The sequence below is a fragment of the Triturus cristatus genome, chromosome 8 (assembly GCF_964204655.1).
Source record: "Triturus cristatus chromosome 8, aTriCri1.1, whole genome shotgun sequence".
Lineage (NCBI taxonomy): Eukaryota > Metazoa > Chordata > Amphibia > Caudata > Salamandridae > Triturus > Triturus cristatus.
In genome coordinates, this window is record NC_140591.1 from 57,190,371 (window position 1) to 57,217,845 (window position 27,475).

General features: G+C 37.6%; 5 non-coding genes across 5 annotated transcripts; all 5 read left to right on the forward strand.

The window, feature by feature from the left end:
- The first annotated feature begins 1,574 nt into the window (after window positions 1-1,574).
- Window positions 1,575-1,647, forward strand: TRNAF-GAA (transfer RNA phenylalanine (anticodon GAA)). The gene has a single exon. It is a non-coding gene; the product is annotated as a tRNA-Phe (tRNA).
- An 11,578-nt stretch (window positions 1,648-13,225) lies between these two features.
- Window positions 13,226-13,298, forward strand: TRNAF-GAA (transfer RNA phenylalanine (anticodon GAA)). The gene has a single exon. It is a non-coding gene; the product is annotated as a tRNA-Phe (tRNA).
- A 7,511-nt stretch (window positions 13,299-20,809) lies between these two features.
- TRNAF-GAA (transfer RNA phenylalanine (anticodon GAA)) lies at window positions 20,810-20,882 on the forward strand. Its single transcript has one exon. It is a non-coding gene; the product is annotated as a tRNA-Phe (tRNA).
- Window positions 20,883-24,894: 4,012 nt separating this feature from the next.
- Window positions 24,895-24,967, forward strand: TRNAF-GAA (transfer RNA phenylalanine (anticodon GAA)). The gene has a single exon. It is a non-coding gene; the product is annotated as a tRNA-Phe (tRNA).
- Window positions 24,968-26,643: 1,676 nt separating this feature from the next.
- Window positions 26,644-26,716, forward strand: TRNAF-GAA (transfer RNA phenylalanine (anticodon GAA)). Its single transcript has one exon. It is a non-coding gene; the product is annotated as a tRNA-Phe (tRNA).
- The last annotated feature ends 759 nt before the right edge of the window (window positions 26,717-27,475 follow it).

The window sequence follows — 27,475 nt, forward strand, 5'->3', positions numbered from 1 at the left end:
GACAACATGATCAATTCAACATAGAATTGTCTTTCTGTCCTCCTTCTAAATTTGCTTCCACCTCTCTTGCATTCAGCTTCGACTACAAATGTTTCCTATTTCATGCTTTTTTGTAAAGTAAACTCTTGTCTGCATCAGCTTCCACTTCTCCTTGAACACAGATTTCAGTATTCAGATGACATAGCTTACCTACTCAGGCCAAATACCTCTGTGTAATATGGTGCTAGTCCATTCAGAGTAAAAAACAAAAGCTACCTAACCTGGATCCGAAAAATGCTATTTACCTATTGCACCCGTTAACTGATGAATGATACAGGACATCTTAAAACATAGCTCTAGCATGAGGTTGAGCATCTATTTTCTTGGGAAGTTTAAAAGAAAGGATGAAGACCCAAACTACCAGCAGGCTGAAATAGCTCAGTTGGGAGAGCGTTAGACTGAAGATCTAAAGGTCCCTGGTTCAATCCCGGGTTTCGGCACAATTTCAACTTCTGCTTTTCATGTCACAAAAGCTGTTTGGAGTTAAATCAACGCTCTTCTTTATCAAAACCTTTTATCAATCTGATCAACAACACAATCAATTCAACATATTATTTACTTTCTGTCTTCCTTTCAAACGTGCTTCCACCTCTCTTGTATTCAACTTTACCTGCTTTATTTGCCAATTCTTCCTTTAATTGAAAGTAAAGCTTTGCCTGCATCAGCCTCGAGTTCCCCTTATACAAAACTGTTAGTAGTCAGATGACCTAGTTTGCCTACCCTCGCCATATAGGTCTGTGTGTCTGAGTATAAGTCCATTCATAGTTTACAAACATCTTCTAACTAACTTGGCTCCTAAAAAGGAAATTCACCCATCAGACCAATTTAGCTGCTGAATAATATTGGACAATTTAACACATAACTGCACATGCAGATAGAATGACCAGAGTCTGCATTTATCTTTAACAATTATCAAAAATACAACAGAAAGCCAAAATGGCCAGCTGGATGAAATAGCTCAGTTGGGAGAGTGTTAGATTGAAAATCTAAAAGTCCCTTGTTCAATGCTGGGTTTCGGAAAAGTCTGAGAGGTTTCTTGCTTCTCACAAAATATTTCTTGGTATCAGCTCAAGTTTTTCTTTCTTTATTTATCAAAATATTTGATCAACTGATCGACAACATGATCAATTCAACATAGAATTGTCTTTCTGTCCTCCTTCTAAATTTGCTTCCACCTCTCTTGCATTCAGCTTCGACTACAAATGTTTCCTATTTCATGCTTTTTTGTAAAGTAAACTCTTGTCTGCATCAGCTTCCACTTCTCCTTGAACACAGATTTCAGTATTCAGATGACATAGCTTACCTACTCAGGCGACATACGTCTGTGTAATACAGTGCTGGTCCACTCAGAGTTTTAAAAGAAAAACGACCTAACATTTATCCCAAAAACGCTACTCACCCATTTCACCAGTTAGCTGCTGAACAATGCAGGACACATTAAAACACAGCTCTAACCTCAGATTGAAAATCCAGGTTCTGCCTCTCTGTTCTGGGATTGTTCAAAAAAAGAGGCTGAATACTATAGCTGCTGGCAGGCCGAAATAGCTCAGTTGGGAGAGCGTTAGACTGAAGATCTAAAGGTCCCTGGTTCGATCCCGGGTTTCGGCACATTTTGAACTTCTGCTTTGCATGCCACAAAGACTATTTTGAGTCAACTCATATTGACTTTGTTTATAATGATCAAAACCTTTTATCAAGATAATCGACAATACAATTAATTCAACATATTATTTACTTTCTGTCTTTCTTTCAAACTTGCTTCCACCTCTCTTGTATTCAACTTTGCCTCCTTTATTTCCCAATTCTTCCTTTAATTGAAAGTAAAGCTTTGCCTGCATCAGCCTCCAGTTCCCCTTATACAAAACTGTTAGTAGTCAGATGACCTAGCTTGCCGACCCTCGCCATATAGGCCTGTGTTTCTGAGTATAAGTCCATTCATAGTTTACAAACATCATCTAACTAACTTGGCTCCTAAAAAGGAAATTCACCCATCAGACCAATTTAGCTACTGAATAATACTGGACAATTTAACACATAACTGCACATGCAGATAGAGTGACCAGGTTCTGCATTTATCTTTAACAATTATAAAAAATACAACAGAAAGCCGAAATTGCCAGCTGGATGAAATAGCTCAGTTGGGAGAGCAGTAGACTGAAGATCTAAAGGTCCCTGGTTCAATCCCGGGTTTAGGCACATTTTGAACTTCTGCTTTGCATGCCACAAATGCTATTTGGAGTCAACTCATATTGACGTTGTTTATAATGATCAAAACCTTTTATCAAGCTGATCGATAAGACAACCATTTCAACATATTTTTTACATTCTGTCTTTCTGTCAAACTTGCTTCCACCTCTCTTGTATTCAACTTTACCTGCTTTATTTGCCAATTCTTCCTTTAATTGAAAGTAAAGCTTTGCCTGCATCAGCCTCGAGTTCCCCTTATACAAAACTGTTAGTAGTCAGATGACCTAGTTTGCCTACCCTCGCCATATAGGTCTGTGTGCCTGAGTATAAGTCCATTCATAGTTTACAAACATCTTCTAACTAACTTGGCTCCTAAAAAGGAAATTCACCCATCAGACCAATTTAGCTGCTGAATAATATTGGACAATTTAACACATAACTGCACATGCAGATAGAATGACCAGGGTCTGCATTTATCTTTAACAATTATCAAAAATACAACAGAAAGCCAAAATGGCCAGCTGGATGAAATAGCTCAGTTGGGAGAGTGTTAGATTGAAAATCTAAAAGTCCCTTGTTCAATGCTGGGTTTCGGAAAAGTCTGAGAGGTTTCTTGCTTCTCACAAAATATTTCTTGGTATCAGCTCAAGTTTTTCTTTCTTTATTTATCAAAATATTTGATCAACTGATCGACAACATGATCAATTCAACATAGAATTGTCTTTCTGTCCTCCTTCTAAATTTGCTTCCACCTCTCTTGCATTCAGCTTCGACTACAAATGTTTCCTATTTCATGCTTTTTTGTAAAGTAAACTCTTGTCTGCATCAGCTTCCACTTCTCCTTGAACACAGATTTCAGTATTCAGATGACATAGCTTACCTACTCAGGCCAAATACGTCTGTGTAATATGGTGCTAGTCCATTCAGAGTAAAAAACAAAAGCTACCTAACCTGGATCCGAAAAATGCTATTTACCTATTGCACCCGTTAACTGATGAATGATACAGGACATCTTAAAACATAGCTCTAGCATGAGGTTGAGCATCTATTTTCTTGGGAAGTTTAAAAGAAAGGATGAAGACGCAAACTACCAGCAGGCCGAAATAGCTCAGTTGGGAGAGCGTTAGACTGAAGATCTAAAGGTCCCTGGTTCAATCCTGGGTTTCTGCACAATTTCAACTTCTGCTTTTCATGTCACAAAAGCTGTTTGGAGTTAAATCAACGCTCTTCTTTATCAAAACCTTTTATCAATCTGATCAACAACACAATCAATTCAACATATTATTTACTTTCTGTCTTCCTTTCAAACGTGCTTCCACCTCTCTTGTATTCAACTATGCCTCATTTATTTGCAACTTCTTGCTTTATTTTAAAGTAAAGCTTTGCCTGCATCAGCCTCCAATTCCCCTTATACAAAACTGTCAGTAGTCAGATGACATAGCTTGCACACCCTGGCCATATAGGTCTGTGTTTCAGAGTATAAGTCAATTCAGAGTTTAGAAAAAAAATATTCTACCTACCTTGTCCCCTAAAAAGGATATTCACTCATCAGACCAAGTTATCTGCTGAATGATACTGGACACTTTAACACATAACTATAAACGAAAATAGAATGACCAGGTTCTGTATGTATCGTCTACAATTATTAATAATACATCAGGAGGCCACAGGGACTTGTTGGCTGAAATATCTCAGTTAGGAGATCGTTAGACTGAAGAGCTTAAGGTACCTGATTCAATCCTGACTTTCAGCACAGTGCGAGGGGATCCTACATTCTTGCAAAATATTTCTTGAAATCAGCTCTAGTTTTTTTTTCTTTATTTCTCAAAATATTTTATCAACTGATCAACAACATGATAACTTCAACAAAAAGTTGTCTTTCTGTCCTCCTTCTAAACTTGCTTCCACCTCTCTTGCCATCAGCTTTGATGACGAATTTATGCCATTTTATACTTTTTTCAAAGTAAACTCTTGTCTGCATCAGCTTTCACTTCTCCTTGAACAAAGTTGTCAGTATTGTGATGACATAGCTTACCTACTCAGGCGACATGCGTCTGTGTAATACAGTGCTGGTCCACTCAGAGTTTTAAAAGAAAAACGACCTAACATTTATCCCAAAAACGCTACTCACCCATTTCACCAGTTAGCTGCTGAACAATGCAGGACACATTAAAACACAGCTCTAACCTCAGATTGAAAATCCAGGTTCTGCATCTCTGTTCTGGGATTGTTCAAAAAAAGAGGCTGAATACTATAGCTGCTGGCAGGCCGAAATTGCTCAGTTGGGAGAGCGTTAGACTGAAGATCTAAAGGTCCCTGGTTCGATCCCGGGTTTCGGCACATTTTTGCTTCGCATGCCACAAAGACTATTTTGAGTCAACTCATATTGACTTTGTTTATAATGATCAAAACCTTTTATCAAGATAATCGACAATACAATTAATTCAACATAATATTTACTTTCTGTCTTTCTTTCAAACTTGCTTCCACCTCTCTTGTATTCAACTTTGCCTCCTTTATTTCCCAATTCTTCCTTTAATTGAAAGTAAAGCTTTGCCTGCATCAGCCTCCAGTTCCCCTTATACAAAACTGTTAGTAGTCAGATGACCTAGCTTGCCGACCCTCGCCATATAGGTCTGTGTTTCTGAGTATAAGTCCATTCATAGTTTACAAACATCATCTAACTAACTTGGCTCCTAAAAAGGAAATTCACCCATCAGACCAATTTAGCTACTGAATAATACTGGACAATTTAACACATAACTGCACATGCAGATAGAGTGACCAGGTTCTGCATTTATCTTTAACAATTATAAAAAATACAACAGAAAGCCGAAATTGCCAGCTGGATGAAATAGCTCAGTTGGGAGAGCAGTAGACTGAAGATCTAGAGGTCCCTGGTTCAATCCCGGGTTTAGGCACATTTTGAACTTCTGCTTTGCATGCCACAAATGCTATTTGGAGTCAACTCATATTGACGTTGTTTATAATGATCAAAACCTTTTATCAAGCTGATCGATAAGACAACCATTTCAACATATTTTTTACATTCTGTCTTTCTGTCAAACTTGCTTCCACCTCTCTTGTATTCAACTTTACCTGCTTTATTTGCCAATTCTTCCTTTAATTGAAAGTAAAGCTTTGCCTGCATCAGCCTCGAGTTCCCCTTATACAAAACTGTTAGTAGTCAGATGACCTAGTTTGCCTACCCTCGCCATATAGGTCTGTGTGTCTGAGTATAAGTCCATTCATAGTTTACAAACATCTTCTAACTAACTTGGCTCCTAAAAAGGAAATTCACCCATCAGACCAATTTAGCTGCTGAATAATATTGGACAATTTAACACATAACTGCACATGCAGATAGAATGACCAGGGTCTGCATTTATCTTTAACAATTATCAAAAATACAACAGAAAGCCAAAATGGCCAGCTGGATGAAATAGCTCAGTTGGGAGAGTGTTAGATTGAAAATCTAAAAGTCCCTTGTTCAATGCTGGGTTTCGGAAAAGTCTGAGAGGTTTCTTGCTTCTCACAAAATATTTCTTGGTATCAGCTCAAGTTTTTCTTTCTTTATTTATCAAAATATTTGATCAACTGATCGACAACATGATCAATTCAACATAGAATTGTCTTTCTGTCCTCCTTCTAAATTTGCTTCCACCTCTCTTGCATTCTGCTTCGAGTACAAATGTTTCCTATTTCATGCTTTTTTGTAAAGTAAACTCTTGTCTGCATCAGCTTCCACTTCTCCTTGAACACAGATTTCAGTATTCAGATGACATAGCTTACCTACTCAGGCCAAATACCTCTGTGTAATATGGTGCTAGTCCATTCAGAGTAAAAAACAAAAGCTACCTAACCTGGATCCGAAAAATGCTATTTACCTATTGCACCCGTTAACTGATGAATGATACAGGACATCTTAAAACATAGCTCTAGCATGAGGTTGAGCATCTATTTTCTTGGGAAGTTTAAAAGAAAGGATGAAGACCCAAACTACCAGCAGGCTGAAATAGCTCAGTTGGGAGAGCGTTAGACTGAAGATCTAAAGGTCCCAGGTTCAATCCCGGGTTTCGGCACAATTTCAAATTCTGCTTTTCATGTCACAAAAGCTGTTTGGAGTTAAATCAACGCTCTTCTTTATCAAAACCTTTTATCAATCTGATCAACAACACAATCAATTCAACATATTATTTACTTTCTGTCTTCCTTTCAAACGTGCTTCCACCTCTCTTGTATTCAACTATGCCTCATTTATTTGCAACTTCTTGCTTTATTTTAAAGTAAAGCTTTGCCTGCATCAGCCTCCAATTCCCCTTATACAAAACTGTCAGTAGTCAGATGACATAGCTTGTACACCCTGGCCATATAGGTCTGTGTTTCAGAGTATAAGTCAATTCAGAGTTTAGAAAAAAAAATTCTACCTACCTTGTCCCCTAAAAAGGATATTCACTCATCAGACCAAGTTACCTGCTGAATGATACTGGACACTTTAACACATAACTATAAACGAAAATAGAATGACCAGGTTCTGTATGTATCGTCTACAATTATTAATAATACATCAGGAGGCCACAGGGACTTGTTGGCTGAAATATCTCAGTTGGGAGATCGTTAGACTGAAGAGCTTAAGGTACCTGATTCAATCCTGACTTTCAGCACAGTGCGAGGGATCCTACATTCTTGCAAAATATTTCTTGAAATCAGCTCTAGTTTTTTTTTCTTTATTTCTCAAAATATTTTATCAACTGATCAACAACATGATAACTTCAACAAAAAGTTGTCTTTCTGTCCTCCTTCTAAACTTGCTTCCACCTCTCTTGCCATCAGCTTTGATGACGAATTTATCCCATTTTATACTTTTTTCAAAGTAAACTCTTGTCTGCATCAGCTTTCACTTCTCCTTGAACAAAGTTGTCAGTATTGAGATGACATAGCTTACCTACTCAGGCGACATACGTCTGTGTAATACAGTGCTGGTCCACTCAGAGTTTTAAAAGAAAAACGACCTAACATTTATCCCAAAAACGCTACTCACCCATTTCACCAGTTAGCTGCTGAACAATGCAGGACACATTAAAACACAGCTCTAACCTCAGATTGAAAATCCAGGTTCTGCATCTCTGTTCTGGGATTGTTCAAAAAAAGAGGCTGAATACTATAGCTCCTGGCAGGCCGAAATTGCTCAGTTGGGAGAGTGTTAGACTGAAGATCTAAAGGTCCCTGGTTCGATCCCGGGTTTCGGCACATTTTGAACTTCTGCTTCGCATGCCACAAAGACTATTTTGAGTCAACTCATATTGACTTTGTTTATAATGATCAAAACCTTTTATCAAGATAATCGACAATACAATTAATTCAACATATTATTTACTTTCTGTCTTTCTTTCAAACTTGCTTCCACCTCTCTTGTATTCAACTTTGCCTCCTTTATTTCCCAATTCTTCCTTTAATTGAAAGTAAAGCTTTGCCTGCATCAGCCTCGAGTTCCCCTTATACAAAACTGTTAGTAGTCAGATGACCTAGCTTGCCGACCCTCGCCATATAGGTCTGTGTTTCTGAGTATAAGTCCATTCATAGTTTACAAACATCATCTAACTAACTTGGCTCCTAAAAAGGAAATTCACCCATCAGACCAATTTAGCTACTGAATAATACTGGACAATTTAACACATAACTGCACATGCAGATAGAGTGACCAGGTTCTGCATTTATCTTTAACAATTATAAAAAATACAACAGAACGCCGAAATTGCCAGCTGGATGAAATAGCTCAGTTGGGAGAGCAGTAGACTGAAGATCTAAAGGTCCCTGGTTCAATCCCGGGTTTAGGCACATTTTGAACTTCTGCTTTGCATGCCACAAATGCTATTTGGAGTCAACTCATATTGACGTTGTTTATAATGATCAAAACCTTTTATCAAGCTGATCGATAAGACAACCATTTCAACATATTTTTTACATTCTGTCTTTCTGTCAAACTTGCTTCCACCTCTCTTGTATTCAACTTTACCTGCTTTATTTGCCAATTCTTCCTTTAATTGAAAGTAAAGCTTTGCCTGCATCAGCCTCGAGTTCCCCTTATACAAAACTGTTAGTAGTCAGATGACCTAGTTTGCCTACCCTCGCCATATAGGTCTGTGTGTCTGAGTATAAGTCCATTCATAGTTTACAAACATCTTCTAACTAACTTGGCTCCTAAAAAGGAAATTCACCCATCAGACCAATTTAGCTGCTGAATAATATTGGACAATTTAACACATAACTGCACATGCAGATAGAATGACCAGGGTCTGCATTTATCTTTAACAATTATCAAAAATACAACAGAAAGCCAAAATGGCCAGCTGGATGAAATAGCTCAGTTGGGAGAGTGTTAGATTGAAAATCTAAAAGTCCCTTGTTCAATGCTGGGTTTCGGAAAAGTCTGAGAGGTTTCTTGCTTCTCACAAAATATTTCTTGGTATCAGCTCAAGTTTTTCTTTCTTTATTTATCAAAATATTTGATCAACTGATCGACAACATGATCAATTCAACATAGAATTGTCTTTCTGTCCTCCTTCTAAATTTGCTTCCACCTCTCTTGCATTCAGCTTCGACTACAAATGTTTCCTATTTCATGCTTTTTTGTAAAGTAAACTCTTGTCTGCATCAGCTTCCACTTCTCCTTGAACACAGATTTCAGTATTCAGATGACATAGCTTACCTACTCAGGCCAAATACCTCTGTGTAATATGGTGCTAGTCCATTCAGAGTAAAAAACAAAAGCTACCTAACCTGGATCCGAAAAATGCTATTTACCTATTGCACCCGTTAACTGATGAATGATACAGGACATCTTAAAACATAGCTCTAGCATGAGGTTGAGCATCTATTTTCTTGGGAAGTTTAAAAGAAAGGATGAAGACCCAAACTACCAGCAGGCTGAAATAGCTCAGTTGGGAGAGCGTTAGACTGAAGATCTAAAGGTCCCTGGTTCAATCCCGGGTTTCGGCACAATTTCAAATTCTGCTTTTCATGTCACAAAAGCTGTTTGGAGTTAAATCAACGCTCTTCTTTATCAAAACCTTTTATCAATCTGATCAACAACACAATCAATTCAACATATTATTTACTTTCTGTCTTCCTTTCAAACGTGCTTCCACCTCTCTTGTATTCAACTATGCCTCATTTATTTGCAACTTCTTGCTTTATTTTAAAGTAAAGCTTTGCCTGCATCAGCCTCCAATTCCCCTTATACAAAACTGTCAGTAGTCAGATGACATAGCTTGTACACCCTGGCCATATAGGTCTGTGTTTCAGAGTATAAGTCAATTCAGAGTTTAGAAAAAAAAATTCTACCTACCTTGTCCCCTAAAAAGGATATTCACTCATCAGACCAAGTTACCTGCTGAATGATACTGGACACTTTAACACATAACTATAAACGAAAATAGAATGACCAGGTTCTGTATGTATCGTCTACAATTATTAATAATACATCAGGAGGCCACAGGGACTTGTTGGCTGAAATATCTCAGTTGGGAGATCGTTAGACTGAAGAGCTTAAGGTACCTGATTCAATCCTGACTTTCAGCACAGTGCGAGGGATCCTACATTCTTGCAAAATATTTCTTGAAATCAGCTCTAGTTTTTTTTTCTTTATTTCTCAAAATATTTTATCAACTGATCAACAACATGATAACTTCAACAAAAAGTTGTCTTTCTGTCCTCCTTCTAAACTTGCTTCCACCTCTCTTGCCATCAGCTTTGATGACGAATTTATCCCATTTTATACTTTTTTCAAAGTAAACTCTTGTCTGCATCAGCTTTCACTTCTCCTTGAACAAAGTTGTCAGTATTGAGATGACATAGCTTACCTACTCAGGCGACATACGTCTGTGTAATACAGTGCTGGTCCACTCAGAGTTTTAAAAGAAAAACGACCTAACATTTATCCCAAAAACGCTACTCACCCATTTCACCAGTTAGCTGCTGAACAATGCAGGACACATTAAAACACAGCTCTAACCTCAGATTGAAAATCCAGGTTCTGCATCTCTGTTCTGGGATTGTTCAAAAAAAGAGGCTGAATACTATAGCTGCTGGCAGGCCGAAGTAGCTCAGTTGGGAGAGCGTTAGACTGAAGATCTAAAGATCCCGGGTTTCGGCACATTTTGAACTTCTGCTTTGCATGCCACAAAGACTATTTTGAGTCAACTCATATTGACTTTGTTTATAATGATCAAAACCTTTTATCAAGATAATCGACAATACAATTAATTCAACATATTATTTACTTTCTGTCTTTCTTTCAAACTTGCTTCCACCTCTCTTGTATTCAACTTTGCCTCCTTTATTTCCCAATTCTTCCTTTAATTGAAAGTAAAGCTTTGCCTGCATCAGCCTCCAGTTCCCCTTATACAAAACTGTTAGTAGTCAGATGACCTAGCTTGCCGACCCTCGCCATATAGGTCTGTGTTTCAGAGTATAAGTCCATTCATAGTTTACAAACATCATCTAACTAACTTGGCTCCTAAAAAGGAAATTCACCCATCAGACCAATTTAGCTACTGAATAATACTGGACAATTTAACACATAACTGCACATGCAGATAGAGTGACCAGGTTCTGCATTTATCTTTAACAATTATAAAAAATACAACAGAAAGCCGAAATTGCCAGCTGGATGAAATAGCTCAGTTGGGAGAGCAGTAGACTGAAGATCTAAAGGTCCCTGGTTCAATCCCGGGTTTAGGCACATTTTGAACTTCTGATTTGCATGCCACAAATGCTATTTGGAGTCAACTCATATTGACGTTGTTTATAATGATCAAAACCTTTTATCAAGCTGATCGATAAGACAACCATTTCAACATATTTTTTACATTCTGTCTTTCTGTCAAACTTGCTTCCACCTCTCTTGTATTCAACTTTACCTGCTTTATTTGCCAATTCTTCCTTTAATTGAAAGTAAAGCTTTGCCTGCATCAGCCTCGAGTTCCCCTTATACAAAACTGTTAGTAGTCAGATGACCTAGTTTGCCTACCCTCGCCATATAGGTCTGTGTGTCTGAGTATAAGTCCATTCATAGTTTACAAACATCTTCTAACTAACTTGGCTCCTAAAAAGGAAATTCACCCATCAGACCAATTTAGCTGCTGAATAATATTGGACAATTTAACACATAACTGCACATGCAGATAGAATGACCAGGGTCTGCATTTATCTTTAACAATTATCAAAAATACAACAGAAAGCCAAAATGGCCAGCTGGATGAAATAGCTCAGTTGGGAGAGTGTTAGATTGAAAATCTAAAAGTTCCTTGTTCAATGCTGGGTTTCGGAAAAGTCTGAGAGGTTTCTTGCTTCTCACAAAATATTTCTTGGTATCAGCTCAAGTTTTTCTTTCTTTATTTATCAAAATATTTGATCAACTGATCGACAACATGATCAATTCAACATAGAATTGTCTTTCTGTCCTCCTTCTAAATTTGCTTCCACCTCTCTTGCATTCAGCTTCGACTACAAATGTTTCCTATTTCATGCTTTTTTGTAAAGTAAACTCTTGTCTGCATCAGCTTCCACTTCTCCTTGAACACAGATTTCAGTATTCAGATGACATAGCTTACCTACTCAGGCCAAATACCTCTGTGTAATATGGTGCTAGTCCATTCAGAGTAAAAAACAAAAGCTACCTAACCTGGATCCGAAAAATGCTATTTACCTATTGCACCCGTTAACTGATGAATGATACAGGACATCTTAAAACATAGCTCTAGCATGAGGTTGAGCATCTATTTTCTTGGGAAGTTTAAAAGAAAGGATGAAGACCCAAACTACCAGCAGGCCGAAATAGCTCAGTTGGGAGAGCGATAGACTGAAGATCTAATGGTCCCTGGTTCAATCCCGGGTTTCGGCACAGTTTCAATTTCTGCTTTTCATGTCACAAAAGCTGTTTGGAGTTAAATCAACGCTCTTCTTTATCAAAACCTTTTATCAATTTGATCAACAACACAATCAATTCAACATATTATTTACTTTCTGTCTTCCTTTCAAACTTGCTTCCACCTCTCTTGTATTCAACTATGCCTCATTTATTTGCAACTTCTTGCTTTATTTTAAAGTAAAGCTTTGCCTGCATCAGCCTCCAATTCCCCTTATACAAAACTGTCAGTAGTCAGATGACATAGCTTGTACACCCTGGCCATATAGGTCTGTGTTTCAGAGTAAAAGTCAAGTCAGAGTTTAGAAAAAAAAATTCTACCTACCTTGTCCCCTAAAAAGGATATTCACTCATCAGACCAAGTTACCTGCTGAATGATACTGGACACTTTAACACATAACTATAAACGAAAATAGAATGACCAGGTTCTGTATGTATCGTCTACAATTATTAATAATACATCAGGAGGCCACAGGGACTTGTTGGCTGAAATATCTCAGTTGGGAGATCGTTAGACTGAAGAGCTTAAGGTACCTGATTCAATCCTGACTTTCAGCACAGTGCGAGGGGATCCTACATTCTTGCAAAATATTTCTTGAAATCAGCTCTAGTTTGTTTTTCTTTATTTCTCAAAATATTTTATCAACTGATCAACAACATGATAACTTCAACAAAAAGTTGTCTTTCTGTCCTCCTTCTAAACTTGCTTCCACCTCTCTTGCCATCAGCTTTGATGACGAATTTATCCCATTTTATACTTTTTTCAAAGTAAACTCTTGTCTGCATCAGCTTTCACTTCTCCTTGAACAAAGTTGTCAGTATTGAGATGACATAGCTTACCTACTCAGGCGACATACGTCTGTGTAATACAGTGCTGGTCCACTCAGAGTTTTAAAAGAAAAACGACCTAACATTTATCCCAAAAACGCTACTCACCCATTTCACCAGTTAGCTGCTGAACAATGCAGGACACATTAAAACACAGCTCTAACCTCAGATTGAAAATCCAGGTTCTGCATCTCTGTTCTGGGATTGTTAAAAAAAAAGGCTGAATACTATAGCTGCTGGCAGGCCGAAATAGCTCAGTTGGGAGAGCGTTAGACTGAAGATCTAAAGGTCCCTGGTTCGATCCCGGGTTTCGGCACATTCTGAACTTCTGCTTTGCATGCCACAAAGACTATTTTGAGTCAACTCATATTGACTTTGTTTATAATGATCAAAACCTTTTATCAAGATAATCGACAATACAATTAATTCAACATATTATTTACTTTCTGTCTTTCTTTCAAACTTGCTTCCACCTCTCTTGTATTCAACTTTGCCTCCTTTATTTCCCAATTCTTCCTTTAATTGAAAGTAAAGCTTTGCCTGCATCAGCCTCCAGTTCCCCTTATACAAAACTGTTAGTAGTCAGATGACCTAGCTTGCCGACCCTCGCCATATAGGTCTGTGTTTCTGAGTATAAGTCCATTCATAGTTTACAAACATCATCTAACTAACTTGGCTCCTAAAAAGGAAATTCACCCATCAGACCAATTTAGCTACTGAATAATACTGGACAATTTAACACATAACTGCACATGCAGATAGAGTGACCAGGTTCTGCATTTATCTTTAACAATTATAAAAAATACAACAGAAAGCCGAAATTGCCAGCTGGATGAAATAGCTCAGTTGGGAGAGCAGTAGACTGAAGATCTAAAGGTCCCTGGTTCAATCCTGGGTTTAGGCACATTTTGAACTTCTGCTTTGCATGCCACAAATGCTATTTGGAGTAAACTCATATTGACGTTGTTTATAATGATCAAAACCTTTTATCAAGCTGATCGATAAGACAACCATTTCAACATATTTTTTACATTCTGTCTTTCTTTCAAACTTGTTTCCACCTCTCTTGTATTCAACTTTACCTGCTTTATTTGCCAATTCTTCCTTTAATTGAAAGTAAAGCTTTGCCTGCATCAGCCTCGAGTTCCCCTTATACAAAACTGTTAGTAGTCAGATGACCTAGTTTGCCTACCCTCGCCATATAGGTCTGTGTGTCTGAGTATAAGTCCATTCATAGTTTACAAACATCTTCTAACTAACTTGGCTCCTAAAAAGGAAATTCACCCATCAGACCAATTTAGCTGCTGAATAATATTGGACAATTTAACACATAACTGCACATGCAGATAGAATGACCAGGGTCTGCATTTATCTTTAACAATTATCAAAAATACAACAGAAAGCCAAAATGGCCAGCTGGCTGAAATAGCTCAGTTGGGAGAGTGTTAGATTGAAAATCTAAAAGTCCCTTGTTCAATGCTGGGTTTCGGAAAAGTCTGAGAGGTTTCTTGCTTCTCACAAAATATTTCTTGGTATCAGCTCAAGTTTTTCTTTCTTTATTTATCAAAATATTTGATCAACTGATCGACAACATGATCAATTCAACATAGAATTGTCTTTCTGTCCTCCTTCTAAATTTGCTTCCACCTCTCTTGCATTCAGCTTCGACTACAAATGTTTCCTATTTCATGCTTTTTTCTAAAGTAAACTCTTGTCTGCATCAGCTTCCACTTCTCCTTGAACACAGATTTCAGTATTCAGATGACATAGCTTACCTACTCAGGCCAAATACCTCTGTGTAATATGGTGCTAGTCCATTCAGAGTAAAAAACAAAAGCTACCTAACCTGGATCCGAAAAATGCTATTTACCTATTGCACCCGTTAACTGATGAATGATACAGGACATCTTAAAACATAGCTCTAGCATGAGGTTGAGCATCTATTTTCTTGGGAAGTTTAAAAGAAAGGATGAAGACCCAAACTACCAGCAGGCCGAAATAGCTCAGTTGGGAGAGCGTTTGACTGAAGATCTAAAGGTCCCTGGTTCAATCCCGTGTTTCGGCACAATTTCAATTTCTGCTTTTCATGTCACAAAAGCTGTTTGGAGTTAAATCAACGCTCTTCTTTATCAAAACCTTTTATCAATCTGATCAACAACACAATCAATTCAACATATTATTTACTTTCTGTCTTCCTTTCAAACTTGCTTCCACCTCTCTTGTATTCAACTATGCCTCATTTATTTGCAACTTCTTGCTTTATTTTAAAGTAAAGCTTTGCCTGCATCAGCCTCCAATTCCCCTTATACAAAACTGTCAGTAGTCAGATGACATAGCTTGTACACCCTGGCCATATAGGTCTGTGTTTCAGAGTATAAGTCAATTCAGAGTTTAGAAAAAAAAATTCTACCTACCTTGTCCCCTAAAAAGGATATTCACTCATCAGACCAAGTTACCTGCTGAATGATACTGGACACTTTAACACATAACTATAAACGAAAATAGAATGACCAGGTTCTGTATGTATCGTCTACAATTATTAATAATACATCAGGAGGCCACAGGGACTTGTTGGCTGAAATATCTCAGTTGGGAGATCGTTAGACTGAAGAGCTTAAGGTACCTGATTCAATCCTGACTTTCAGCACAGTGCGAGGGGATCCTACATTCTTGCAAAATATTTCTTGAAATCAGCTCTAGTTTTTTTTTCTTTATTTCTCAAAATATTTTATCAACTGATCAACAACATGATAACTTCAACAAAAAGTTGTCTTTCTGTCCTCCTTCTAAACTTGCTTCCACCTCTCTTGCCATCAGCTTTGATGACGAATTTATCCCATTTTAAACTTTTTTCAAAGTAAACTCTTGTCTGCATCAGCTTTCACTTCTCCTTGAACAAAGTTGTCAGTATTGAGATGACATAGCTTACCTACTCAGGCGACATACGTCTGTGTAATACAGTGCTGGTCCACTCAGAGTTTTAAAAGAAAAACGACCTAACATTTATCCCAAAAACGCTACTCACCCATTTCACCAGTTAGCTGCTGAACAATGCAGGACACATTAAAACACAGCTCTAACCTCAGATTGAAAATCCAGGTTCTGCATCTCTGTTCTGGGATTGTTAAAAAAAAAGGCTGAATACTATAGCTGCTGGCAGGCCGAAATAGCTCAGTTGGGAGAGCGTTAGACTGAAGATCTAAAGGTCCCTGATTCGATCCCGGGTTTCGGCACATTTTGAACTTCTGCTTTGCATGCCACAAAGACTATTTTGAGTCAACTCATATTGACTTTGTTTATAATGATCAAAACCTTTTATCAAGATAATCGACAATACAATTAATTCAACATATTATTTACTTTCTGTCTTTCTTTCAAACTTGCTTCCACCTCTCTTGTATTCAACTTTGCCTCCTTTATTTCCCAATTCTTCCTTTAATTGAAAGTAAAGCTTTGCCTGCATCAGCCTCCAGTTCCCCTTATACAAAACTGTTAGTAGTCAGATGACCTAGCTTGCCGACCCTCGCCATATAGGTCTGTGTTTCTGAGTATAAGTCCATTCATAGTTTACAAACATCATCTAACTAACTTGGCTCCTAAAAAGGAAATTCACCCATCAGACCAATTTAGCTACTGAATAATACTGGACAATTTAACACATAACTGCACATGCAGATAGAGTGACCAGGTTCTGCATTTATCTTTACCAATTATAAAAAAAACAACAGAAAGCCGAAATTGCCAGCTGGATGAAATAGCTCAGTTGGGAGAGCAGTAGACTGAAGATCTAAAGGTCCCTGGTTCAATCCTGGGTTTAGGCACATTTTGAACTTCTGCTTTGCATGCCACAAATGCTATTTGGAGTAAACTCATATTGACGTTGTTTATAATGATCAAAACCTTTTATCAAGCTGATCGATAAGACAACCATTTCAACATATTTTTTACATTCTGTCTTTCTGTCAAACTTGTTTCCACCTCTCTTGTATTCAACTTTACCTGCTTTATTTGCCAATTCTTCCTTTAATTGAAAGTAAAGCTTTGCCTGCATCAGCCTCGAGTTCCCCTTATACAAAACTGTTAGTAGTCAGATGACCTAGTTTGCCTACCCTCGCCATATAGGTCTGTGTGTCTGAGTATAAGTCCATTCATAGTTTACAAACATCTTCTAACTAACTTGGCTCCTAAAAAGGAAATTCACCCATCAGACCAATTTAGCTGCTGAATAATATTGGACAATTTAACACATAACTGCACATGCAGATAGAATGACCAGGGTCTGCATTTATCTTTAACAATTATCAAAAATACAACAGAAAGCCAAAATGGCCAGCTGGCTGAAATAGCTCAGTTGGGAGAGTGTTAGATTGAAAATCTAAAAGTCCCTTGTTCAATGCTGGGTTTCGGAAAAGTCTGAGAGGTTTCTTGCTTCTCACATCATATTTTTTGGTATCAGCTCAAGTTTTTCTTTCTTTATTTATCAAAATATTTGATCAACTGATCGACAACATGATCAATTCAACATAGAATTGTCTTTCTGTCCTCCTTCTAAATTTGCTTCCACCTCTCTTGCATTCAGCTTCGACTACAAATGTTTCCTATTTCATGCTTTTTTCTAAAGTAAACTCTTGTCTGCATCAGCTTCCACTTCTCCTTGAACACAGATTTCAGTATTCAGATGACATAGCTTACCTACTCAGGCCAAATACCTCTGTGTAATATGGTGCTAGTCCATTCAGAGTAAAAAACAAAAGCTACCTAACCTGGATCCGAAAAATGCTATTTACCTATTGCACCCGTTAACTGATGAATGATACAGGACATCTTAAAACATAGCTCTAGCATGAGGTTGAGCATCTATTTTCTTGGGAAGTTTAAAAGAAAGGATGAAGACCCAAACTACCAGCAGGCCGAAATAGCTCAGTTGGGAGAGCGTTTGACTGAAGATCTAAAGGTCCCTGGTTCAATCCCGTGTTTCGGCACAATTTCAATTTCTGCTTTTCATGTCACAAAAGCTGTTTGGAGTTAAATCAACGCTCTTCTTTATCAAAACCTTTTATCAATCTGATCAACAACACAATCAATTCAACATATTATTTACTTTCTGTCTTCCTTTCAAACTTGCTTCCACCTCTCTTGTATTCAACTATGCCTCATTTATTTGCAACTTCTTGCTTTATTTTAAAGTAAAGCTTTGCCTGCATCAGCCTCCAATTCCCCTTATACAAAACTGTCAGTAGTCAGATGACATAGCTTGTACACCCTGGCCATATAGGTCTGTGTTTCAGAGTATAAGTCAATTCAGAGTTTAGAAAAAAAAATTCTACCTACCTTGTCCCCTAAAAAGGATATTCACTCATCAGACCAAGTTACCTGCTGAATGATACTGGACACTTTAACACATAACTATAAACGAAAATAGAATGACCAGGTTCTGTATGTATCGTCTACAATTATTAATAATACATCAGGAGGCCACAGGGACTTGTTGGCTGAAATATCTCAGTTGGGAGATTGTTAGACTGAAGAGCTTAAGGTACCTGATTCAATCCTGACTTTCAGCACAGTGCGAGGGGATCCTACATTCTTGCAAAATATTTCTTGAAATCAGCTCTAGTTTTTTTTTCTTTATTTCTCAAAATATTTTATCAACTGATCAACAACATGATAACTTCAACAAAAAGTTGTCTTTCTGTCGTCCTTCTAAACTTGCTTCCACCTCTCTTGCCATCAGCTTTGATGACGAATTTATCCCATTTTATACTTTTTTCAAAGTAAACTCTTGTCTGCATCAGCTTTCACTTCTCCTTGAACAAAGTTGTCAGTATTGAGATGACATAGTTTACCTACTCAGGCAACATACGTCTGTGTAATACAGTGCTGGTCCACTCAGAGTTTTAAAAGAAAAACAACCTAACATTTATCCCAAAAACGCTACTCACCCATTTCACCAGTTAGCTGCTGAACAATGCAGGACACATTAAAACACAGCTCTAACCTCAGATTGAAAATCCAGGTTCTGCATCTCTGTTCTGGGATTGTTCAAAAAAAGAGGCTGAATTCTATAGCTGCTGGCAGGCCGAAATAGCTCAGTTGGGAGAGCGTTAGACTGAAGATCTAAAGGTCCCTGGTTCGATCCCGGTTTTCGGCACATTTTGAACTTCTGCTTTGCATGCCACAAAGACTATTTTGAGTCAACTCATATTGACTTTGTTTATAATGACCAAAACCTTTTATCAAGATAATCGACAATACAATTAATTCAACATATTATTTACTTTCTGTCTTTCTTTCAAACTTGCTTCCACCTCTCTTGTATTCAACTTTGCCTCCTTTATTTCCCAATTCTTCCTTTAATTGAAAGTAAAGCTTTGCCTGCATCAGCCTCCAGTTCCCCTTATACAAAACTGTTAGTAGTCAGATGACCTAGCTTGCCGACCCTCGCCATATAGGTCTGTGTTTCTGAGTATAAGTCCATTCATAGTTTACAAACATCATCTAACTAACTTGGCTCCTAAAAAGGAAATTCACCCATCAGACCAATTTAGCTACTGAATAATACTGGACAATTTAACACATAACTGCACATGCAGATAGAGTGACCAGGTTCTGCATTTATCTTTAACAATTATAAAAAATACAACAGAAAGCCAAAATTGCCAGCTGGATGAAATAGCTCAGTTGGGAGAGCAGTAGACTGAAGTTCTAAAGGTCCCTGGTTCAATTCCGGGTTTAGGCACATTTTGAACTTCTGCTTTGCATGCCACAAATGCTATTTGGTGTCAACTCATATTGACGTTGTTTATAATGATCAAAACCTTTTATCAAGCTGATCGATAAGACAACCATTTCAACATATTTTTTACATTCTGTCTTTCTGTCAAACTTGCTTCCACCTCTCTTGTATTCAACTTTACCTGCTTTATTTGCCAATTCTTCCTTTAATTGAAAGTAAAGCTTTGCCTGCATCAGCCTCGAGTTCCCCTTATACAAAACTGTTAGTAGTAAGATGACCAAGTTTGCCTACCCTCGCCATATAGGTCTGTGTGTCTGAGTATAAGTCCATTCATAGTTTACAAACATCTTCTAACTAACTTGGCTCCTAAAAAGGAAATTCACCCATCAGACCAATTTAGCTGCTGAATAATATTGGACAATTTAACACATAACTGCACATGCAGATAGAATGACCAGGGTCTGCATTTATCTTTAACAATTATCAAAAATACAACAGAAAGCCAAAATGGCCAGCTGGATGAAATAGCTCAGTTGGGAGAGTGTTAGATTGAAAATCTAAAAGTCCCTTGTTCAATGCTGGGTTTCGGAAAAGTCTGAGAGGTTTCTTGCTTCTCACAAAATATTTCTTGGTATCAGCTCAAGTTTTTCTTTCTTTATTTATCAAAATATTTGATCAACTGATCGACAACATGATCAATTCAACATAGAATTGTCTTTCTGTCCTCCTTCTAAATTTGCTTCCACCTCTCTTGCATTCAGCTTCGACTACAAATGTTTCCTATTTCATGCTTTTTTGTAAAGTAAACTCTTGTCTGCATCAGCTTCCACTTCTCCTTGAACACAGATTTCAGTATTCAGATGACATAGCTTACCTACTCAGGCCAAATACCTCTGTGTAATATGGTGCTAGTCCATTCAGAGTAAAAAACAAAAGCTACCTAACCTGGATCCGAAAAATGCTATTTACCTATTGCACCGGTTAACTGATGAATGATACAGGACATCTTAAAACATAGCTCTGGCATGAGGTTGAGCATCTATTTTCTTGGGAAGTTTAAAAGAAAGGATGAAGACCCAATCTACCAGTTGGCCAAAATAGCTCAGTTGGGAGAGCGTTAGACTGAAGATCTAAAGGTCCCTGGTTCAATCCCGGGTTTCGGCACAATTTCAACTTCTGCTTTTCATGTCACAAAAGCTGTTTGGAGTTAAATCAACGCTCTTCTTTATCAAAACCTTTTATCAATCTGATCAACAACACAATCAATTCAACATATTATTTACTTTCTGTCTTCCTTTCAAACTTGCTTCCACCTCTCTTGTATTCAACTATGCCTCATTTATTTGCAACTTCTTGCTTTATTTTAAAGTAAAGCTTTGCCTGCATCAGCCTCCAATTCCCCTTATACAAAACTGTCAGTAGTCAGATGACATAGCTTGTACACCCTGGCCATATAGGTCTGTGTTTCAGAGTATAAGTCAATTCCGAGTTTAGAAAAAAAAATTCTACCTACCTTGTCCCCTAAAAAGGATATTCACTCATCAGACCAAGTTACCTGCTGAATGATACTGGACACTTTAACACATAACTATAAATGAAAATAGAATGACCAGGTTCTGTATGTATCGTCTACAATTATTAATAATACATCAGGAGGCCACAGGGACTTGTTGGCTGAAATATCTCAGTTGGGAGATCGTTAGACTGAAGAGCTTAAGGTACCTGATTCAATCCTGACTTTCAGCACAGTGCGAGGGGATCCTACATTCTTGCAAAATATTTCTTGAAATCAGCTCTAGTTTTTTTTTCTTTATTTCTCAAAATATTTTATCAACTGATCAACAACATGATAACTTCAACAAAAAGTTGTCTTTCTGTCCTCCTTCTAAACTTGCTTCCACCTCTCTTGCCATCAGCTTTGATGACGAATTTATCCCATTTTATACTTTTTTCAAAGTAAACTCTTGTCTGCATCAGCTTTCACTTCTCCTTGAACAAAGTTGTCAGTATTGAGATGACATAGCTTACCTACTCAGGCGACAAACGTCTGTGTAATACAGTGCTGGTCCACTCAGAGTTTTAAAAGAAAAACGACCTAACATTTATCCCAAAAACGCTACTCACCCATTTCACCAGTTAGCTGCTGAACAATGCAGGACACATTAAAACACAGCTCTAACCTCAGATTGAAAATCCAGGTTCTGCATCTCTGTTCTGGGATTGTTCAAAAAAAGAGGCTGAATACTATAGCTGCTGGCAGGCCGAAATAGCTCAGTTGGGAGAGCGTTAGACTGAAGATCTAAAGGTCCCTGGTTCGATCCCGGGTTTCAGCACATTTTGAACTTCTGCTTTGCATGCCACAAAGACTATTTTGAGTCAACTCATATTGACTTTGTTTATAATGATCAAAACCTTTTATCAAGATAATCGACAATACAATTAATTCAACATATTATTTACTTTCTGTCTTTCTTTCAAACTTGCTTCCACCTCTCTTGTATTCAACTTTGCCTCCTTTATTTCCCAATTCTTCCTTTAATTGAAAGTAAAGCTTTGCCTGCATCAGCCTCCAGTTCCCCTTATACAAAACTGTTAGTAGTCAGATGACCTAGCTTGCCGACCCTCGCCATATAGGTCTGTGTTTCTGAGTATAAGTCCATTCATAGTTTACAAACATCATCTAACTAACTTGGCTCCTAAAAAGGAAATTCACCCATCAGACCAATTTAGCTACTGAATAATACTGGACAATTTAACACATAACTGCACATGCAGATAGAGTGACCAGGTTCTGCATTTATCTTTAACAATTATAAAAAATACAACAGAAAGCCGAAATTGCCAGCTGGATGAAATAGCTCAGTTGGGAGAGCAGTAGACTGAAGTTCTAAAGGTCCCTGGTTCAATCCCGGGTTTAGGCACATTTTGAACTTCTGCTTTGCATGCCACAAATGCTATTTGGAGTCAACTCATATTGACGTTGTTTATAATGATCAAAACCTTTTATCAAGCTGATCGATAAGACAACCATTTGAACATATTTTTTACATTCTGTCTTTCTGTCAAACTTGCTTCCACCTCTCTTGTATTCAACTTTACCTGCTTTATTTGCCAATTCTTCCTTTAATTGAAAGTAAAGCTTTGCCTGCATCAGCCTCGAGTTCCCCTTATACAAAACTGTTAGTAGTCAGATGACCTAGTTTGCCTACCCTCGCCATATAGGTCTGTGTGTCTGAGTATAAGTCCATTCATAGTTTACAAACATCTTCTAACTAACTTGGCTCCTAAAAAGGAAATTCACCCATCAGACCAATTTAGCTGCTGAATAATATTGGACAATTTAACACATAACTGCACATGCAGATAGAATGACCAGGGTCTGCATTTATCTTTAACAATTATCAAAAATACAACAGAAAGCCAAAATGGCCAGCTGGATGAAATAGCTCAGTTGGGAGGGTGTTAGATTGAAAATCTAAAAGTCCCTTGTTCAATGCTGGGTTTCGGAAAAGTCTGAGAGGTTTCTTGCTTCTCACAAAATATTTCTTGGTATCAGCTCAAGTTTTTCTTTCTTTATTTATCAAAATATTTGATCAACTGATCGACAACATGATCAATTCAACATAGAATTGTCTTTCTGTCCTCCTTCTAAATTTGCTTCCACCTCTCTTGCATTCAGCTTCGACTACAAATGTTTCCTATTTCATGCTTTTTTGTAAAGTAAACTCTTGTCTGTATCAGCTTCCACTTCTCCTTGAACACAGATTTCAGTATTCAGATGACATAGCTTACCTACTCAGGCCAAATACCTCTGTGTAATATGGTGCTAGTCTTTTCAGAGTAAAAAAAAAAGCTACCTAACCTGGATCCGAAAAATGCTATTTACCTATTGCACCCGTTAACTGATGAATGATACAGGACATCTTAAAACATAGCTCTAGCATGAGGTTGAGCATCTATTTTCTTGGGAAGTTTAAAAGAAAGGATGAAGACCCAAACTACCAGCAGGCCGAAATAGCTCAGTTGGGAGAGCGTTAGACTGAAGATCTAAAGGTCCCTGGTTCAATCCTGGGTTTCGGCACAATTTCAACTTCTGCTTTTCATGTCACAAAAGCTGTTTGGAGTTAAATCAACGCTCTTCTTTATCAAAACCTTTTATCAATCTGATCAACAACACAATCAATTCAACATATTATTTACTTTCTGTCTTCCTTTCAAACTTGCTTCCACCTCTCTTGTATTCAACTATGCCTCATTTATTTGCAACTTCTTGCTTTATTTTAAAGTAAAGCTTTGCCTGCATCAGCCTCCGATTCCCCTTATACAAAACTGTCAGTAGTCAGATGACATAGCTTGTACACCCTGGCCATATAGGTCTGTGTTTCAGAGTATAAGTCAATTCAGAGTTTAGAAAAAAAAATTCTACCTACCTTGTCCCCTAAAAAGGATATTCACTCATCAGACCAAGTTACCTGCTGAATGATACTGGACACTTTAACACATAACTATAAACGAAAATAGAATGACCAGGTTCTGTATGTATCGTCTACAATTATTAATAATACATCAGGAGGCCACAGGGACTTGTTGGCTGAAATATCTCAGTTGGGAGATCGTTAGACTGAAGAGCTTAAGGTACCTGATTCAATCCTGACTTTCAGCACAGTGCGAGGGGATCCTACATTCTTGCAAAATATTTCTTGAAATCAGCTCTAGTTTTTTTTTCTTTATTTCTCAAAATATTTTATCAACTGATCAACAACATGATAACTTCAACAAAAAGTTGTCTTTCTGTCCTCCTTCTAAACTTGCTTCCACCTCTCTTGCCATCAGCTTTGATGACGAATTTATCCCATTTTATACTTTTTTCAAAGTAAACTCTTGTCTGCATCAGCTTTCACTTCTCCTTGAACAAAGTTGTCAGTATTGAGATGACATAGCTTACCTACTCAGGCGACATACGTCTGTGTAATACAGTGCTGGTCCACTCAGAGTTTTAAAAGAAAAACGACCTAACATTTATCCCAAAAACGCTACTCACCCATTTCACCAGTTAGCTGCTGAACAATGCAGGACACATTAAAACACAGCTCTAACCTCAGATTGAAAATCCAGGTTCTGCATCTCTGTTCTGGGATTGTTAAAAAAAAAGGCTGAATACTATAGCTGCTGGCAGGCCGAAATAGCTCAGTTGGGAGAGCGTTAGACTGAAGATCTAAAGGTCCCTGGTTCGATCCCGGGTTTCGGCACATTTTGAACTTCTGCTTTGCATGCCACAAAGACTATTTTGAGTCAACTCATATTGACTTTGTTTATAATGATCAAAACCTTTTATCAAGATGATCGACAATACAATTAATTCAACATAATATTTACTTTCTGTCTTTCTTTCAAACTTGCTTCCACCTCTCTTGTATTCAACTTTGCCTCCTTTATTTCCCAATTCTTCCTTTAATTGAAAGTAAAGCTTTGCCTGCATCAGCCTCCAGTTCCCCTTATACAAAACTGTTAGTAGTCAGATGACCTAGCTTGCCGACCCTCGCCATATAGGTCTGTGTTTCTGAGTATAAGTCCATTCATAGTTTACAAACATCATCTAACTAACTTGGCTCCTAAAAAGGAAATTCACCCATCAGACCAATTTAGCTACTGAATAATACTGGACAATTTAACACATAACTGCACATGCAGATAGAGTGACCAGGTTCTGCATTTATCTTTAACAATTATAAAAAATACAACAGAAAGCCGAAATTGCCAGCTGGATGAAATAGCTCAGTTGGGAGAGCAGTAGACTGAAGATCTAAAGGTCCCTGGTTCAATCCTGGGTTTAGGCACATTTTGAACTTCTGCTTTGCATGCCACAAATGCTATTTGGAGTCAACTCATATTGACGTTGTTTATAATGATCAAAACCTTTTATCAAGCTGATCGATAAGACAACCATTTCAACATATTTTTTACATTCTGTCTTTCTGTCAAACTTGCTTCCACCTCTCTTGTATTCAACTTTACCTGCTTTATTTGCCAATTCTTCCTTTAATTGAAAGTAAAGCTTTGCCTGCATCAGCCTCGAGTTCCCCTTATACAAAACTGTTAGTAGTAAGATGACCTAGTTTGCCTACCCTCGCCATATAGGTCTGTGTGTCTGAGTATAAGTCCATTCATAGTTTACAAACATCTTCTAACTAACTTGGCTCCTAAAAAGGAAATTCACCCATCAGACCAATTTAGCTGCTGAATAATATTGGACAATTTAACACATAACTGCACATGCAGATAGAATGACCAGGGTCTGCATTTATCTTTAACAATTATCAAAAATACAACAGAAAGCCAAAATGGCCAGCTGGATGAAATAGCTCAGTTGGGAGAGTGTTAGATTGAAAATCTAAAAGTCCCTTGTTCAATGCTGGGTTTCGGAAAAGTCTGAGAGGTTTCTTGCTTCTCACAAAATATTTCTTGGTATCAGCTCAAGTTTTTCTTTCTTTATTTATCAAAATATTTGATCAACTGATCGACAACATGATCAATTCAACATAGAATTGTCTTTCTGTCCTCCTTCTAAATTTGCTTCCACCTCTCTTGCATTCAGCTTCGACTACAAATGTTTCCTATTTCATGCTTTTTTGTAAAGTAAACTCTTGTCTGCATCAGCTTCCACTTCTCCTTGAACACAGATTTCAGTATTCAGATGACATAGCTTACCTACTCAGGCCAAATACCTCTGTGTAATATGGTGCTAGTCCATTCAGAGTAAAAAACAAAAGCTACCTAACCTGGATCCGAAAAATGCTATTTACCTATTGCACCGGTTAACTGATGAATGATACAGGACATCTTAAAACATAGCTCTGGCATGAGGTTGAGCATCTATTTTCTTGGGAAGTTTAAAAGAAAGGATGAAGACCCAATCTACCAGTAGGCCAAAATAGCTCAGTTGGGAGAGCGTTAGACTGAAGATCTAAAGGTCCCTGGTTCAATCCCGGGTTTCGGCACAATTTCAACTTCTGCTTTTCATGTCACAAAAGCTGTTTGGAGTTAAATCAACGCTCTTCTTTATCAAAACCTTTTATCAATCTGATCAACAACACAATCAATTCAACATATTATTTACTTTCTGTCTTCCTTTCAAACTTGCTTCCACCTCTCTTGTATTCAACTATGCCTCATTTATTTGCAACTTCTTGCTTTATTTTAAAGTAAAGCTTTGCCTGCATCAGCCTCCAATTCCCCTTATACAAAACTGTCAGTTGTCAGATGACATAGCTTGTACACCCTGGCCATATAGGTCTGTGTTTCAGAGTATAAGTCAATTCCGAGTTTAGAAAAAAAAATTCTACCTACCTTGTCCCCTAAAAAGGATATTCACTCATCAGACCAAGTTACCTGCTGAATGATACTGGACACTTTAACACATAACTATAAACGAAAATAGAATGACCAGGTTCTGTATGTATCGTCTACAATTATTAATAATACATCAGGAGGCCACAGGGACTTGTTGGCTGAAATATCTCAGTTGGGAGATCGTTAGACTGAAGAGCTTAAGGTACCTGATTCAATCCTGACTTTCAGCACAGTGCGAGGGGATCCTACATTCTTGCAAAATATTTCTTGAAATCAGCTCTAGTTTTTTTTTCTTTATTTCTCAAAATATTTTATCAACTGATCAACAACATGATAACTTCAACAAAAAGTTGTCTTTCTGTCCTCCTTCTAAACTTGCTTCCACCTCTCTTGCCATCAGCTTTGAT